The following is a 6,014-nucleotide window of genomic DNA, read 5'->3' as shown; positions in this document are numbered from 1 at the left end:
AAGAAAAAAAAAGTTGGAAAACTTTTTCCGAGCGGAGTTGGTCGTGACTTATCACGGTGTCTGCCCCATCACAGCTCCGCAACACTCTTAAAGAAGTAGGGGCGTGAAGACGTAGGAATGGGGGATCATTTCTCAAGACGTCAAAACAGAGGCTAGGTGAGACGGGAGGAGCATTTCTCATCGCTCGAAGGAAGGCTGAGTCGCTCCTGACGCCGCCATCCTGGCGTCGGTATCTCGTCAGGGCCTCCCAAGATTGGACCGAACAGGAAATGGTGCTCACCGCGGGAGATTCCATAAGATAAGCGGGGAAGATCGAGATAGGCTGCGGCGGCCGCCACAACTCTTTCGTTTGAAAATTAGTTTAAGGAGTTTTACATCTCTCTGCCAACTGTTACGCTTTTTTGTTCCGTCTCTCTCTCCCTCTCTCTCTCTCTTTGCGTGCATATGTGCTTATGTGTATCCGTGACAAAGCAATTAAACGAAAACTAAAAATCAAATACGTCACCAAAGTCCATATAAAATTATGGTAGCAGACATATTCCATTTCAGAAAAAAATGGTATAAATAACTAATAGAAGTATCCCAATTGAGAGACATAACTATGTCTCTACTGGCTTATGTATACTTTGTTATAAGGCTTCTACCATAAAGCTAGACTTAGCAACGTATGGGGAAAAGGGGACACCCTGACCAAGTATTGATAAGAATATTGGTGATTCTATTTTCAGATGGCTTGATCCTCAATATCATCGTTGACGTTATAGTAGTGCAGATTTATGTTGGGAACAACATTAGGCATACGTTAGTGGTTCATGTGTATAATAAATACTCAGCCGAACGACTGTATATGTATATATATATATATATATATATATATATATATATATATGGAATGAAAGTTGTGCAGGTGATATGAGAAGTTAACATGGAGTACTAGTGCATGGTCGTGCACTGTCAATTAAAAACGGGACAACTTGTTATGCACCCAACCATCGTCTTAATCAATTTGTCTTAAGGGTAAAATACTTCATGGGTTTATTTCTGATCTTCGAAATCTTTTCGGGTGCGTCTTTCGACTCCTGGGTCATTGCAAAGACGCCTCTGGCGATATGAATTTGCGACCATAGACAAGTTTAATTTAGGTGTATCTCTGTTAAAAGATACTTGTACTCAATTTAGTACCTTGGTCTGTTCGATATAAAAAATGGGACAATGTGGTAAGATGTACCTTTTGTTCCATTGCATGACGTCATGGCATCACGACAAATTATGATCCGATCGTCAATCAGACGTCCCATCTGATGTCACATGCCAAGCTGACACATTTATTCAAATCTTTTTCTAACAATCGTGAGTCACTTCTTATGAGTCATTGAAAGGCTTCGATAGGGATGATTTTCTAAGCTTAGTATGTTTGGGAGTTTAGAAATTAGTCACTAGTACCGGAAGCTTCCAGATCACCAATGTTCCGGATGAAATAGTCACTTAATTTCTGTGTTCTAAATATTTTGCTCTTTGGTAAACTTCTTTTTTCCTGTCATGTACTGCCATGCGTGTAACGTCACCAACGGTCAGATACTGAGTCTTTGTATTTATTTGGGATTTTTTTGCCTTCATTTTAAGCTGGTCTCTTCTTACCAACGCGATTCGTATTGAACCTTAACGGGGACATACGCGATACCAACACGGGGGACAATGGCTTCTTCTACTTCACTCGGCTCTGTCCTCCATCAATGAGCGAAGTTCATGATTCTTATATATAAAGCATACTTTTCTCCGGACCGTATATGTCAGATTGAGGAACATTTCGGTTGAATACAATCAGCGGCTATTCCGTCTTCTGTTTGAGAAGAGATTACTTGAAGTTGTGATCAAGCAAGTGGAACGTGTAACAAGGGACTTGCTGTTTTGTAGAAACTTCCAACAACCAAACAGCCCTTTAGTGTGATTTAACCATGACAAATAACAAATATGCTACCTCTGTTTGTTGAGATTACGGCTTTTAGCTCCCTTTTATAACTTTCAATCCCCTCATATCGCTTATTTTCGTATGTCGGATGTTGAGGCGGCTGTGTTAACCATGCTGTGTTATATACCAGTTCCCTGTATCTGCATCCGTGTGAGTGTTACAACCATAACTATCATCGCTATTACTGCCACTGCAATTTTCCGCACGAGTAAAAGTACATGTAGTGGGTTGAAGCGATCTGATAAACACATAAACTTAGACATTTGTATTCATTTTCCCAATTGCTGCGGCTTTTCTGTTTGTTGTCTTTGCATCTTTTATCTTTATGTTTCCTGGTTCCCAGAAGGGACCAGGTGTGCTTTATCTTAGTTAACCAACAATGATGAATCCCGTGAAAAACAGGCGGTAAATAAATACATGAATACAATTTTCCCGCATTGGTATTAAACGTGTGATTCGGCTGTCATCGGCAGAGAACGTGCGAGAAATATGTAGCATCTAATTCGCGACATCATTCAGGGACGTGATTAAGCTGACGTCCCGGCGTGTAATATTGTTTCCCGGTGCAGTAGACGCAGCGTGGCTTCAGTACCCCGTAGGGGTGGCGTCGGTGTGTCGGTCCTGGAGCTGCCGAGCTGTCAGCTGTCAGAGCACAAACGATGATCTATGTTGGAGATAATCAGAGATAGTGAGCCGCCAGCTTTAACGTCATTACAGAACCCTCCTGTACGCCGCCGTCACATCTACATCCGTTTGTGTTTCGCACTTCTTGAAAAGTTTTCTTCGCAACTTTGGCTGCGACTGTGCGTGATGGATGTGAGTGCTGAAGTGAATTACGATGTATGCGCGTGGAGAAAAAGTAACACAGCTTTCAATTAAGCCGTCCTCGTTCAGAGTGGGCTTGTCTGAGACGGAGGGTTAAGGGTTCGCCGTATGTCAGAAGTCTTCTTTTCGGAGCAGGGCTTCGCCCTCCCCGCCATCCTGGCGTCGGAAGTATCGGCACATTTGACCCGAGGATTTACCGCGAAAAGAGCCAGCTGTCAGTCTGTATCTGATGGCCTTCATTAGTCGGACGCCCGCGAGCTGAACGCTTTTCATGGAGAGACCAGTGCTGACAGGTGGAAGGAGTCTTCAAGGAACCGGCGCGCATCCCTCGCCATCCCGGCGTCTGTGGATCGAGGAGGCTTCCCAATATTCAACAGATGTCAGAGACGCAACTGGCAGCCGCTGATGGCTGGGTCTGATAGCAGCCTCGGCAAACTGAGAAAGAAAAATGAGACTTGTAGAGAAAAAGCCGAGTGACAGGCTGACCGTATCTCTCTGCCCTTCCTCTCGGACGGAGGCGCGCTCACTCCCCGCCTGGCTGGCGACGCCGCATCGATCGTGGCCGCGGGAGCAGCCGAGAACAGATGAGTTGTGGCGCCGGACTAGACTGATTTATGGCACACGACAAACGCATGAGAGGGGCTGTCGTTTGTAAGAGGCTGTGATGGATGTGCGGCCTGATTTGTTCATCAAATGTCGTGATTAAGGGAACGCTGAAACGCTCGGTAACCAATTTCGACACCTCTTACCCACCAGTTCCCACATCGGCTTCCGCAAAAAACACTTAACAAAGCCACTGGCACGGCATTGTGGCCACAAGGAACAAGCATCCCGTGCCTCCCACCCATCTATGTAACAACGGTTAAATTTTCAGCACCTGGGACAGAGCAAACCTTTGTCAGACTGGACTTCGAAAGTTGTTTGTCAACAAAATGACATGTCTAATGAAAAATGGACAAAAATAAAAGAAACTGTAAAAGTGACTTTTAGATTTTTTTACTTGTTTACGCGGATACGGCAAACAGGATGTTTTGTTGTTGAACAAAAGGCTGTGCAGAACAAACATATAAAAATCATCTAAATTCCATTTGGATGAAAGATTATGTGAAACTTTTCGAACATTGATTATTCTTTATCACATTTCGTGATCAAGGAACAATTTCCATTGAAGCGTATCAAAATGTATAGAGAAGAGAAACTTTGTTGACACCGGGAAAGCTTTAGTAGACCACAAAAGAATTTATGTTGGCGGGGGGAAAGCCTGTTGGACATAACGGCAATAAACTGCTGAAAAAAGTCTCTGCTACAAAAGAAAACTACTTTTATCTGCGGGCATTTCACAATTTACGATCGACAAATAGAATTTATGAAGGATAGACTCTTTATGCCCAGCAGTGCGACAATATTTCTTCAATTCTTCTCTTCAACTCTTTCATTCGCTCTGATCCACGACCAGCAAAGCTCGTTTGTTACTGTGGGGAAAGGGACAGTAAAACCTTCAACTCTGCAAAAATGGGTAGAAAATACATACAAAAACATGTAGGTCAATGATTGGATCCGTAAAAGCCCCAGATAACAATAGTTGACCCCGAAAAGTCGCATTAGGTGGACGTAGTCTACGGAAATAGTGTGTTTATTGTCAGTAGTTTAATGTCATTGACATGATGTATGCAGATATAATTCAAAACTACTGCTCGTTGCGGCCATGAGTTGAATTGCATTAGCGGCTACTGCTGTACGTTATACGGGAAAACAAAATGTCTGGATTTTAAAAAAAAATACAACTTTTTAAGTATTTTGATCGCGGTAGAAAATTTCAACACATGAAGAACTCTGTGGAATGTTGACTTTTTTTATTTCAATGTTCCTATAACATCCATTCTGACGCTGGCGTCCGAAAAAGTGTACCCAACCTTCACATAAGCTATGGTTTAAAACTGAAAGGTAAAGCAGTCGTTGTGAGGTACATGTAACATAATTAATTCAGTATTCCTTAATGAAAATATTTCCCGCCATCTCTCATGAGCGCACGACATGTGTCGTCTGCGGCTGACGCGACTGCCTCACAGGAGGTCGCGCCACGTCGGTCGACTCAATAATTTGGTGACGCGATGGCGCAGCAGTCCTTACAGTAGTTAATTAATGGGGGTTCAGTTAACACTTATGATGACGTACTCATTATGTACTTGTCCCAGAACCGACAGGTATCTTTTTCCAATAAGGTCCAAATGCACTCCCATACTTTTCATCACAGTATTGAATCCTACTTGTCGAGAAGTTTTATCTTTTCTATCTCCCACGTCTTGTAAAATCTAGTCATTCGAGAAGAAACGTTAATGGAATAGTCACATAAAAGTGTGTGCAATGGATGTTGTGTGAATATCATCCTTCGGAAAACATGGTGTTCTCAGCGCTTGGGTTAGTAACCGCTTGGACAACCTAGAATATCACTTGAAATGCTGAGTGTAAAGAGTATCTAAACTACATAATATCCAACCGTAGATCTATGAATAAAGTGATGCCATATGTACGTATTCCTTCCTGCTTTGATTAGTCCGTGAGTAAGGGAGGAAAGTCATCTTCATCAAAGCCTGCCAACCATGAGCTTATAACTCAGTCGGGAAGGGGGCGGTACAAACTTCCAGGCACCTTTGACCTATTATGTGTGTCACGTGACCGAATGGCTAAGGCGCGAGGTGGTGGGATATCCATCCTGCAGAAGACGGTAATATTTAGGTGAGAGGATAGTATGTTGTGTCTTGAAATCTTGAGAAATTCAATGAAAACAGTTATTACTATACTTTCTCACGCAGAGAATATTATTCATAGTTTCGTCGCTTTTTCTGTCAGACTTGTGTCATTTTGTTCCGTCACCCTTTGCATGTTCCCCCAATCCCTGTACAATCCAAACACAAACATGTTCCCCAACACTTACATTTGTCTATTACACCATCGAAACCCTGCATTTCTTTGTCCTTCCATTTGCACACAAACCACGATCTCTCCTAATCTGTCCCGTAGTAGCGGCATTAGTAACGCACGCATCAGCCCGTCTGCAGAGATTAACCAAACAGATCCACCCGTCCGCTTTCCACGTATCACCTGCTTAGCGGCGCCAACGGTCTGAGCCAGCTGATGACCGCGACGAGGCTGGCCTCCAGGCGGGAGTAGGACGCGATATCTACCGACACCTTCCGTCAACACGCCGCCTGTTTTCCCG

This window comes from Branchiostoma lanceolatum, chromosome 11 (genome assembly GCF_035083965.1).
Source record: "Branchiostoma lanceolatum isolate klBraLanc5 chromosome 11, klBraLanc5.hap2, whole genome shotgun sequence".
Classification (NCBI taxonomy): domain Eukaryota; kingdom Metazoa; phylum Chordata; class Leptocardii; order Amphioxiformes; family Branchiostomatidae; genus Branchiostoma; species Branchiostoma lanceolatum.
The sequence above is the reverse complement of the archived record's forward strand: the minus strand, read 5'-3'. Positions refer to the sequence as shown.